At 36.8% G+C, this 13439-nt stretch overlaps 1 long non-coding RNA gene across 1 annotated transcript; it reads right to left on the reverse strand.

The window, feature by feature from the left end:
- Positions 1 to 1382: 1382 nt before the first annotated feature.
- On the reverse strand, positions 1383 to 7655 carry LOC113029852 (uncharacterized). The gene is made up of 4 exons (XR_013911395.1): positions 7002 to 7655; positions 4980 to 5011; positions 3783 to 3809; positions 1383 to 2494 (listed from the first exon to the last, which is right to left on the reverse strand). It is a non-coding gene; the product is annotated as an uncharacterized LOC113029852 (long non-coding RNA).
- Between the last annotated feature and the right edge of the window lie 5784 nt (positions 7656 to 13439).

Consider the following 13439-nt stretch of genomic DNA (forward strand, 5'->3'; position numbering starts at 1 on the left):
TGTGAAAGTTCCTGTGTTGTCTTTGTTGAACAGCGGTTGGCAGCGGTTGGATCCTTCTGAGGAACAGAATCTGATGTTACCTGAGGTTCTCTCACAGAAGATGCAGAGGTTTCTATTTCTAAATAATCAGAATTGTTCAGCTCAGCAGCTGGCTCATTTGAATAATCCACTCTGGATGACATCACTTCAGTAGCTAAAGTGTCGGCCACAGTTTTCTGTGTCTGCTCAGTGGACTTTGGGGTTTCAAATTCAGGTTCATTTAAAGCTGGTGCTGAAACAGTTGTAGCTGTTTGTCTGTTTTCATCAGCATTTCTTTGGTCAGCAGCGTTTTCACTGTGGAACTCAACAGGCTGTAGCTCATAAGCACAGGTTGGTGCGATGCTACACATTCGGTACAAACGTTTGATCCTGTCAATCATGTCGTTAAGACGTGTGAATTTTAACATAACTGCAGTTCCACCACTTACACTTAGCGACAATGGCATTCCTGTAGACTTACGTGGGTGAGGGTCAAAGTATGCGTATTCACCTGAAGTCAGCCTGGAAACTGCGATGGCTGTTCCTCCCATGACTAGCAAAGCGTAGCGAAACTCTGAAGCCAAACGCTGTAGTCCCTGTTCAAGGCTCGGAAGATGATCTGTACCGTCAAATGTGCCATAATGAGCAAACTGAGACATGTCGACTTGATACTCGTGTCTGCGGCTGATGATCACAGTGGGAAGTTCATCACAGGCTAGAAACACGCTGTTCACAAACCTCTTTCTGGCATCTGAATACACGGCATGGCCTTTGTCCAACACACGGTTGAGATCTGCTCTGGTAATGAATTCATCCTCGTGTAAGAATGACAGGAAAACCAAACTGTTCGCCATGCATTGCTGATTCCGGTACTTTCCATACTTAGCATTGGCCTGGCTTCGAGACGCACAGATGCTACTCACTCGTGGACGACTTTCACTGTTTGTAACCTGTACATGAGACGGTCCTGGAGCTTCTCCATCATGCTGCGTTTGCACAGTTAGCTGGGGTTCAGTCTGGATTACCTGTTGTTCTTTAGCATTTGGCACAGATGATGAGCAAACACCTCTCTTTACCACATCTGCATAAGACACTGCGGCCGTCTGAACGCTGAGCTGCACTTCTGGACTGGGAATACTTGTAACAGACACCTTTACCTGCTCACCGGTCTGAGAAAGATTTACCTGCTCCTTCTGCTTTTGCCATCTAAGCTTCTGGGACTGTGACCTTTGACCTTTCCTTGGCATTTTGTGCAAGTACAAACTGGACCTTATATGTATTTATACACAAATGTATACAAAACTCAACCTGTAAACACTGAAAAACTCAAGTTTCTATTAAATGGATCAACTATACAAATGGTAAAGTGTTCTTATGACCGTTTAATTGATGTAAAAGGCTGGCTTAAATACAAACTCAATATAAAAGTTATTGAAAGATCCTTAAAAACGTTTTATTGTAGCTTTTTCAACAACTGTATATTATTACTTCTTTTTTTTAACCAGACTGGTTAATGAATAGGTCTATACTTCTGTGAAGTAATATGCAGAATAAATCTCAACAATCAACAGGCTATAATAAAACTCTTAGCTTTGAAGTAGACTTTGTGTAAATCTTTGAGATATCTAAAATCTAAAGCAAATATAAGGAGCTGTGGTGGTGTGGTGATCAGATGACAGGCGATGAGGATTCTTCAGCTGGATGTTCTGCAGCAGTCAGGAAACAGGAAGTCTGGGTCCTCAGGGCAGCTTCTCAATGACAATTGTAACTCAATACTTACACTGAGTAATAGAAATGGGTTTTTCCTTAAATAATATTAGTATAAACTTACTGTAGTCAAATGTTATAGTCAATGAAACAGACTTGAAAAATGTATTTGAATCTAATTTAATATTTATGTAAATAGAGCAGTCTGAATGTATATATTACAAAATAACCAGATTGTCTTATTACAAATAAACCTTTAAGAGGTGTATATTTTATATAATTTATCAAAGCAATTGCACCTGTAAGCCAATCAATGTTTATTCCAAAGTGTAATGCAAAATTAAAATGACAAATGTAGGGCTGTGTAAGTAGTTTCTACAGTGACTTCTACTATACTGTATATTCAACTTCTTACTTGTAATTTCCAGTAAAATGAGTGGATATGAGAGAGTTTAACGACAGGAAAGAAGGAGCAGTGAGAGCAGAGATCTCTCAGATTTCTGAAAACAGATCGTCGAAGTTGCGGTAACTTCAATTTCCAAAAACTTGGTTTGTTGTCAACCTTGGTTTGTTGTCAAACTTGGTTTCTTGTCAAACTAGGGCTTATGCTTGTCAAAATTAGATAGAGTACATGGCGGAGAATGGATAGAAGATAGAATGGCTTGTCAAAAAAGATGGAGCAGGGAGAGGGAGAGTGATAGGACAGACTGAATTTGCTTGTTAATGGCTTGTTAATGATAGAGGGAGAGGGTTTTCTGCAGCAGGTCACCTGTAAGACAGAAAGAAAGTGGAATTAGACACACTTCCAATAAACCTGGCTTTACCGTATTTTTCAGACTATAAGGCACATTTAAAAGCCTTTAATTTTCTCAAAAATAGACAGTGCACCTTCTGTATGGTTGTGCTTACTGATTTCAAACCAATTCTATGTGGTACACGGCACTCTGTCAAATGTTTTAGTATGACTTTGGTAAGCTACAAAGCAGCACCACTTGATGTATTGTCGGAGCATGGCTTTTCTTTTTTTTTTTTTTCTTTTTTTCTAAGGAGCATGGCTAACATAGTCAGCACCCTCATAGAGTAATTCGTACTGTGCTTCAACATAATATGGTGTGTGTGTGTATAAGGGCCTGGCACCTGTTGAGAGCCATGCTTATGAAGCAGATTTCAAACTGATCAATCCACATTCATCAGTCCATAAATCCTGAAAAGTGAGTGTATTGTTCTGTATTTTATGTCTTACAACTGAACAATTTTGAGAGTTATTGTAAATGAGTTGAATAAAGTTTGACTTATCTGTTTTGTTTGGCTTAATGTGCCTTAGAATTTAGTGCGCCTTACAGTCCGAAAAATACAGAACATATATATCATTACACACTGAAGAGTCGTACAGTACATTATTAGATTCAACTGAATGAAAATGTTTATCATATGGTGGTGGAACATTTCTAAGGACATTTTTGCATTCTATTAACACAATAAAAACAAACACAGTCTGTAAACCAAGATGTGGTGCTACAGTAACTTACTATAAACATTATATGGTCAAGCTAAACCCACACAATGAAGTCAGAGCAGACAGTTTCAGACCACCTGCTTTAAACACTTCACAGCACTCAACTCACATGATCCTAAATGCCCAAAGGTCTCAAATTCCCGTTTCTGTGTGTACTTACCTGGTTCAACAGTATATCATAATGTCTGGGGAGCCGTTAACATAAAAGTAAAAAATAATTTACTCAGTATGACTTTTGGCAAAATGAAAAATTTGGAGACAGATGACTCCTAAACAGCAGTTTCTACATTTTTCAGTCAAATATGGGGCATGTTTAATACACACTCCACTAAATCTACAATAAACTTAGCATGGCCGATATTAGGGCCTAATTAAAAATGTACTATGATGATAAGAGAGATCTGTAAGTCTGGAAATGTTTACACAGACTTTTCTACGATCTGATTATTCCCAAGAGCTGTGCTGACTCACTCCACTAAACTGAATGTCCTATAATGAGAAACATTTCCCAGCACTGTACCTCAGACAAACCTTTACTTACCAGACTGGAGACGATCAGATCAGCAGTCTAGAGAAAGGAAACAATTAATCAGATCACTGTTTGATGATTCAGACTGTTGAGCCTCTTCACACACAATCCAATTTACTGTGACATAAATTAACTAGTAAAATTCTTAATTTATTTAAGGCTTTATGAGCTTAATGTAGTCTAAAGAGGAGATAAATGAACTGCAGCGTCTCACATGGCTGTAGCAAGTGTAATAAAAGCATTCCTTACTACAGAAATATAAAGAATAGCCACCAATATTTGTTGGCACAAGTGCAGGATATACCAAATATTTCCTACACAGAAGCTTTGTGGCTCCAACATTTTCTACAACAGGTCAGTACTACTAAAGTGTGAAAGCCAAAACTTTTAAAAATGTTAGATACAAAATAATTATATAAATCAGAAGCAACAGAAAACCTCGTCATGTCTGATATGAATATGTAAATCTTAAAATAGTTTTAAATATTGACATGTTACAATAGCAGAGGTGCACCATGTTTTGTAATTAAAATTAAATGTCTTAAATTTTTACACTAAAAAGTCCTTTCATTATACCTGTTGCTAGGAATATTTATGTATTTTGCAGTGTACCTTTTTGGCAACTTTTCTATTAAATTTTAAAACACATTATATTCACCAAATAAGTGATAAACTAATTAGACACACTGGCTGTAATGTACCTAACAATGTCCACTCACACCTCTGGTTTTCTTAGTTTTTCATTATTGCTTAACTGTACAAAATACTTCTACAGTGTTCTGACTTTAATGTAACACATCAGCAGAATTTGAGAGACAATATGAATCAATACCTGTGCAGCTCTTAAGTGTTTGAGCAACCACTTATACTGACTCCCCTAAAACACTTTCATTGTTTTGTCTGCTACTTAAATCCACAAACATAAGGAGAAAATGAACAACTGACATTTAGCTATGTTTGGATTCAATAAGCCATAAGAAATTTAAATCATACATAAATGGGCTATTAAACTTCAGGGACATTTTCAGGGACAGTCAGAGGTCCCGTGTGAGGACTTTGCTGCTACAGGTAATAAATCCTGACTTTGTGTTTTTGCCCATCAGTAAATGGAAACATATCACAAAAAGTCAAACTACTGTATGTAAGTTGTCAAATGTGCTACGCAATGCCAGGTTCATACTGCCTCAGTTACAATCACTGTTTACTTACCAGCAAAGGCAAAACCAAAGATCTCTTTCACTCTGTGTAACAAAAGACAAAGCAAAAAAATACAGAATGAGACAACTCAAATCAGCATCACAGTCAATACTGCATCACTCTGTGTAGTACAAAAGATTCAGTACATTCTTTGTTTACCACAGCAACAAACAACTCACCTTTTTCTACACCTTATTAAAGATTACTGTCTTCATTAAGGTAAAATATGGTTTCATCCATTTGTAATAAGCCACACACGTCTCTTAGTTATGTGATAGCTCTATTAGTTTGGTGCTATTAGATAACACAGTAGATTTAATAAGCAATGATTTGCTACACCTAGCTCTGCACACTTTATCAAATTCTGACATCACAATTTCAAAGCATGAACAATCATAAATGAAAGCTTGGATGATATTTTTGTAGGCTTCAACATTTGAGTTCGTCTGCATTCAAATTCTGCTTCCTAAAAATATTATCACCTGCACACAGTATCATTTAATATGCTGTTGTTTTAAATATCTACATATCATATTTATAATATTAATGGTGCACTGCTGCATTTTATTTATTTGAAGGTGGACTTTTTTATATTTCGTTAGTTTTTCACAAAGTGAGAAGTTAAACAGAGCTGCAGGTGTAGGTTTCATTTAAAAAAAAAAAAAAAAACCTGCACAAACAAGTGTTTGTTAAACAGTTCTTAAAATTTAACTAAAAAACTAAAATTACCTAATTAAAAAAAACTTCTTGTTAAGAGATGTTATTATTCTTATATTATGTGTTTCATCCTCACTCTCTCTCTCCCTTCTGTTAATTAACCCACAGCACAAAAACACACCGGTACAGGCACGTGACTCTTTTTCTCCCGGCTTTCAGTCAGAAGCTGTGTCCCAAAATGTCGGCTGCATCCTCCGGAGGCCGCATTTGAAGGCCGATTATGTCACAGCCAGTCGACGAAGGCTGTCTCAAATGCGGCCGACAAATGAGTCCTTCATTTCCCCGAATAAACTTTTAACATATTTTTAGGCGAGAAAGTAGCGGTGTAAATATCTGCTTGGTTTATCAAGACATCGCATATTTGCAAAAGTGTGCCGACGTTTTCAGAGACGTCTGTCACCCACCGGCTCGATGGCAAGCTGGGAGGGGGGTTCAGACCCCCGCTCTTTCGCTACTCAGGTTAAACATGATATACAAGTCACTCTGATAACTTAAAAATGTAATTGTTTGCCTTTTTCTGTGTTTTATTTGTTCTGGAGTAAATCGGTTTGGCTGAGATCAAAGTTATTAGATTATTAGATTAAATAAAGCTTTATTAATCAATCCGGTGGGTTCCTCCGGGATTTTCACACAGCTCAATAAACGTTAAACGGTCGAGAATTTACGCCAGTGTCCTGTTATATTTTAAATAGCAAGGAGCAGACGGCCGAGTTTATTAAACTCCAGCGAGACAGCGGTGACGCAAATCTGAAGGCTAGACCGTCCAGTTTCACAGCCTTCTCGGTCCACGTAGACCGCGAAGGCTGGGTCCTCCGAAAGATGCAGCCGACGTTTTGGGACACAGCTAATGGCGGTAAAATGGCTCCTTTGAAGTTGCCGACCCTGCTGCTTCAGCAGCTAATCAGTGGTTCTAAAATGACGGCTCATTACCTTACAACCGAAAGAATGAGGCCGTTTTTAACTGACTGATTTGTGAAGAGAATTAACTTCAGCTTCCCTAACAGACTCAGAAACACTAACACACCGAATGAACCAAATACAACACAATAACTGTAATAAACAATCAAATGAACCATATTAATTTCACACTGGGCCTATAGCAGCTAGGCTAGGCGTTAGCACTTAGTGCTAGCATACCAAACACTCCTTTTAAATAGTAAAATTACAACGTTTCACTAAAAAAGCAGCCATTGTGTTACTTTAACATGACTTATACTTCGACTGGCTTCATAAGTCACTAACAACAACTGGGTAAATCCCTCATACAGCTTATAGACATTTCATTTCAGAAAAGAGAGACAGAGAAGCAGCGCTTACCGGTGGGGATCGAGCTGAGAGTGGACGGAGATTCAGGAGTCAGGCAGAGACGTTAAAAAAAGAGGCATTCACGGGTAGTGGGAAACTCCGCAATTACACAAAATTGGCATGGAAAACGTGAAAAATATATGTAAATTTAAATATTATTATACTAGATTTTTTTGCAACAAAAAGCAACTAGCAGAAATTTAATTCTATAAGTTTAATAAATGTTTAAAACAGGATTCTTTGAATTTGAAATAATGGTTAAAAGACATAAATAAACACAAGGTCATTATGTTAAAATGTACTTTATTATGATAGATTTATTTAACTGACTGCAGTAATAAGAACAGTCTTCTGCTGAACACCAACACCAAGGAGCTGGTGTTGGTGATCGCCTAAGCATCCTCACAGTAGGAGCTGCAGAGGTTCATCTCACTCCACTGCAGGACTCAAGAGGTTCAGGAGGTCCCTTAACCACACTGCTATGAGACTTTTTAACAGGGACTCCTGATATGTTCATTGCACATTTGTTTCTTTTATTCTACTACATATTGGTTGTAATCATGAATTCTGAATTGCTTTAAAGCTGAAGCTGTCTGCTAAAACTAGCTGAAAAAGCTGAAAAGTTGCAGAAATTGTAAAAACTTTGCAGAAGCAAAGGAACTTTGCTAAAATGAACATTACAGAAACACTATGATTTAGAAAAATAGTACAACAGAGCAGAAATATTGTGATTTACCAGAGACACTGTGATGAACTATGAATATTGTAATTTTAAATTAAGACTATGTTTTAGCACAAATATTATAATTTGGCAGAAATACTATAATTTAGCAGAAATACTATAATTAATCAGAAATACTACATTTAGCAGAAATACTATATTAAGCACAAATCCTATGAAAAGCAGAAATAGTATGATTAAGCATAAATACTACATTTAGCAGAAATACTATATTAAGCACAAATCTTATAAAAAGCAGAAATACTATATTAAGCACAAATCCTATAAAAGCAGAAATACTATATTAAGCACAAATCTTATAAAATAGCAGAAATAGTATGACTTAGCACAATAGTAATAAGTTAAACAGAAAAATTGGAAAAGCAAAATGGACAGCTGAAAAAATGCTGAACATGCTGAGGGTCCCTCAAATATACTTGTTAAATGAAAAAAAAATCAGCAAAAAAATATATAACAGCCACACAATCACAAATATGTACACATAAGGAAACACACATGCACAGAGAGACACACACACAAGATCCAATTCAGTCAACCAGTCTAAATATATTGAATTTGAATCTTACAATGAGATCATCCCATTAAAAGGCTTTCTCTCTCTCTCTCTCTCTCTCTCTCTCTCTCTCTCTCTCTCTCTCTCTGTCACACACACACACACACACACACACACACACACACACACACACACACACACACACACACACACACACACACACACACACACAGGGAGAGAGGACTAAGTTTCTAGGTCAGCCTGGGAACTGCTGAATTTGAATCCACCAATCAGAGAGCCTGTGCACTTTTCCCCACCAAAACAGGTGCATCTGTTTACACACGCAGCAGCACAGAGAGACACAGGATTTTTGCAGTCTATTTCTCATAGTGACGACTCCCTCAAACAAATGACCGTAATTTCCTAACCGTAGGGGCTAGAACGGTCATTCTTACACCGTTTTGTTCAGAAGAGGTGGGGGAATCTTCAAGTGTTGACAATTTAATATTAAAATATGAATTTTTAGAGATATATGACATGGATGACTTGTTGACTTAGAAGCCACGAATTCCCCAATATGCAAATTTGAATGCCTGAGACCACATATGTGATTGGCTGGCTGGGAAGCCGTGCAGGCCCTGATTTGTGGATTTGAATTCCTCAGCCCTCAGATATGATTGGCTGGCTTAGAAGCCATGAAGTCCCCAATATGCAAATTTGAATGCCTCAGGACACATATATGATTGGCTGGGAAACCGTGCAGGACCTGATTTGAAAATTTGAATGTCTAAGTCCTCACAGAGGATTGGCTGCCTGGGGACCTGGCAGAAATATATAGAAATACTATGATTAAGCATAAATACTACATTTAGTAGAAATACTATGTTTTAGCACAAATCCTATAAAAAGCAGAAATACTATAATTTAGCAGAAATACTATATTAAGCACAAATCATATAAAAAGCAGAAATACTATATTAAGCACAAATCCTATAAAAAGCAGAAATACTATATTAAGCACAAATTCTATAAAAAGCAGAAATACTATATTAAGCACAAATTCTATAAAAAGCAGAAATACTATATTAAGCACAAATCCTATTAAAAGCAGAAATACTATATTAAGCACAAATCTTATAAAATAGCAGAAACAGTATGATTTAGCACAATAGTAATAAGTTAAACAGAAAAATTGGAAAAGCAAAATGGACAGCTGAAAAAATGCTGAACATGCTGAGGGTCCCTCAAATATACTTGTTAAATGAAAAAATCAGCAAAAAAATGCACAGGGAGAGAGAAGTAAGTTTCTAGGTCAGCCTGGGAGCTGCTGAATTTGAATCCACCAATCAGAGAGCCTGTGTACTTTTTCCCGCCAAAACATGTGCCTCTTTTTACACACGCAGCACAGAGAGGCACAGGATTATTGCAGCCTATTTCTCATAGTGAGGACTCCCCTCAAACAAATGACCATAATTTCCTAACCATAGGGGCTAGAGCGGTCATTCTTACACCGTTTTGTTCAGAAGAGATGGGGGAATCTTCAAGTGTTGACAATTTATCATTAAAATATGAATTTTTAGAGATATATGACATGGATGACTTGTTGACTTAGAAGCCACGAATTCCCCAATATGCAAATTTGAATACCTGGAGCCCACATACATGATTGGCTGGCTGGGAAGCTGTGCAGGCCCTGATTTGTGGATTTGAATTCCTCAGCCCTCAGATATGATTGGCTGGCTTAGAAGCCATGAAGGCCCCAATATGCAAATTTGAATGCCTCAGGACACATATATGATTGGCTGGGAAACCGTGCAGGCCCTGATTTGAAAATTTGAATGTCTAAGTCCTCACAGAGGATTGGCTGCCTGGGGACCTGGCAGAAATATATAGAAATACTATGATTAAGCATAAATACTACATTTAGTAGAAATACTATGTTTTAGCACAAATCCTATAAAAAGCAGAAATACTATAATTTAGCAGAAATACTATATTAAGCACAAATCCTATAAAAAGCAGAAATACTATATTAGGTACAAATCCTATAAAAAGCAGAAATACTATATTAGGCACAAATAGTATAAAAAGCAGAAATACTATAATTTAACAGAAATACTATGTTTGGCACAAATCCTATAAAAACTAGAAAAATTTGCATTTCCTGCGAAAATGCAGTGTGGATGCTTAAAACTGAAGCTGTATGCAAAAAGTAGCTGAAAAAGCTGAAAAGTTGCAGAAATTGTAAAAACTTTGCAGAAGCAAAAGTAGTTTGCTAAAATGGAATAACTTAGCAGAACTGCAATATCTTAGAAGAAACATAATACTTGGCAGAAATACAATAGCATAGCAGAATTTAGCAGAAATATTGTAACTTACCAGAAACATGATAACTTCTCAAAAATACAAGAATTTAGGAGAAATAGTATAAGATAACAGAAAGAATATATTTAGCCAAAAATACTTAAACATTACAGAAACACTATGATTTAGAAAAATAGTACAACAGAGCAGAAATATTGTGATTTACCAGAGACACTGTGATGAACTATGAATCTTGTAATTTTAAATTAAGACTATGTTTTAGCACAAATATTATAATTTAGCACAAATACTATAAAAAGCAGAAATACTATAATTTAGCAGAAATACTATATTAAGCACAAACCCTATAAAAAGCAGAAATACTGTACTATGATTTGGTAGAAAAAACTATAATTAATCAGAAATACTATATTTGGCAGAAATACGGTATTTGGCACAAATCTTATAAAATAGCAGAAATAGTATGATTTAGCACAATAGTAATAACTTAAACAGAAAAATTGGAAAAGCAAAAATGGACAGCTGAAAAAATGATGAACATGCTGAAGGTCCCTCAACTATACTTGTTAAATGAAAAAAATCAGCAAAAAAATCTATAACAGCCACACAATCACAAATATGTACACATAAGAAAACACACATGCACAGAGAGACACACACACAAGATCCAATTCAGTCAACCAGTCTAAATATATTGAATTTGAATCTTAGAATGAGATCATCCCATTAAAAGCCTTTCTCTCTCTCTCTCTCTCTCTCTCTCTCTCTCTCTCTCTCTCTCTGTCACACACACACACACACACACACACACACACACACACACACACACACACACACACAGGGAGAGAGAAGTAAGTTTCTAGGTCAGCCTGGGAGCTGCTGAATTTGAATCCACCAATCAGAGTGGCTGTTTATGTTTTCCTGCCAAAACAGGTGCATCTTTTTACACACGCGGCACAGAGAGGCACAGGATTATTGCAGTCTATTTCTCATAGTGAGGACTCCCCTCAAACAAATGACCATAATTTCCTAACTGTAGGAGCTAGAGCGGTCATTCTTACACCGTTTTGATCAGAAGAGATGGGGGAATCTTCAAGTGTTGACAATTTATCATGAAAATGTGAATTTTTAGAGATATATGACATGGATGACTTGTTGACTTAGAAGCCATGAAGGCCCCAATATGCACCTGGCAGAAATATATAGAAATAGTATATTAAGCACAAATCCTATAAAAAGCAGAAATAGTATATTAAGCACAAATCCTATAAAAAGCAGAAATAGTATATTAAGCAGAAATCTTATGAAATAGCAGAAATAGTATGATTTAGCACAATAGTAATAACTTAAACAGAAAAATTGGAAAAGCAAAATGGACAGCTGAAAAAATGCTGAACATGCTGAAGGTCCCTCAACTATACTTGTTAAATGACAAAAATCAGCAAAAAAATCTAAAACAGCCACACAATCACAAATATGTACACATAAGGAAACACACATGCACAGAGAGACACACACACAAGATCAAATTCAGTCACCCAGTCTAAATATATTGAATTTGAATCTTACAATGAGATCATCCCATTAAAAGGCTTTCTCTCTCTCTCTCTCTCTCTCTCTCTCTCTCTCTCTCCCTGTCACACACAGACACACACACACACACACACACACACAGGGAGAGAGAAGTAAGTTTCTAGGTCAGCCTGGGAGCTGCTGAATTTGAATCCACCAATCAGAGAGGCTGTGCACTTTTCCCCACCAAAACGGGTGCTTCTGTTTACACACGCAGCACAGAGAGAGACACTGGATTATTGCAGTCTATTTCTCATAGTGACGACTCCCCTCAAACAAATGACCATAATTTCCTAACCGTAGGGGCTAGAACAGTCATTCTTACACCGTTTTGTTCAGAAGAGATGGGGGCATCTTCAAGTGTTGACAATTTATCATTAAAATATGAATTTTTAGAGATATATGACATGGATGACTTGTTGACTTAGAAGCCACGAATTCCCCAATATGCAAATTTGAATGCCTGAGGTCACATATATGATTGGCTGGCTGGGAAGCTGTGCAGGCCCTGATTTGTGGATTTGAATTCCTCAGCCCTCAGATATGATTGGCTGGCTTAGAAGCCATGAAGGCCCCAATATGCAAATTTGAATGCCTCAGGACACTTATATGATTGGCTGGGAAACCGTGCAGGCCCTGATTTGAAAATTTGAATGTCTCAGTCTTCACAGAGGATTGGCTGCCTGGGGACCTGGCAGAAATATATAGAAATAGTATGATTAAGCATAAATACTACATTTAGTAGAAATACTATGTTTTAGCACAAATACTATAAAAAGCAGAAATACTATAATTTAGCAGAAATACCATATTAAGCACAAATCATATAAAAAGCAGAAATACTATATTAAGCACAAATTCTATAAAAAGCAGAAATACTATATTAAGTACAAATCTTATGAAATAGCAGAAACAGTATGATTTAGCACAATAGTAATAAGTTAAACAGAAAAATTGGAAAAGCAAAATGGACAGCTGAAAAAATTCTGAACATGCTGAGGGTCCCTCAAATATACTTGTTAAATGAAAAAATCAGCATAAAAATGCACAGGGAGAGAGAAGTAAGTTTCTAGGTCAGCCTGGGAGCTGCTGAATTTGAATCCACCAATCAGAGAGCCTGTGTACTTTTTCCCGCCAAAACAGGTGCATCTTTTTACACACGCAGCAGAGAGAGGCACAGGATAATTGCAGCCTATTTCTCATAGTGAGGACTCCCCTCAAACAAATGACCATAATTTCCTAACCGTAGGGGCTAGAGCGGTCATTCTTACACCGTTTTGTTCAGAAGAGATGGGGGAATCTTCCAGTGTTAACAATT

The sequence above is a fragment of the Astatotilapia calliptera genome, chromosome 9, assembly GCF_964374335.1.
Source record: "Astatotilapia calliptera chromosome 9, fAstCal68.1, whole genome shotgun sequence".
NCBI lineage: Eukaryota > Metazoa > Chordata > Actinopteri > Cichliformes > Cichlidae > Astatotilapia > Astatotilapia calliptera.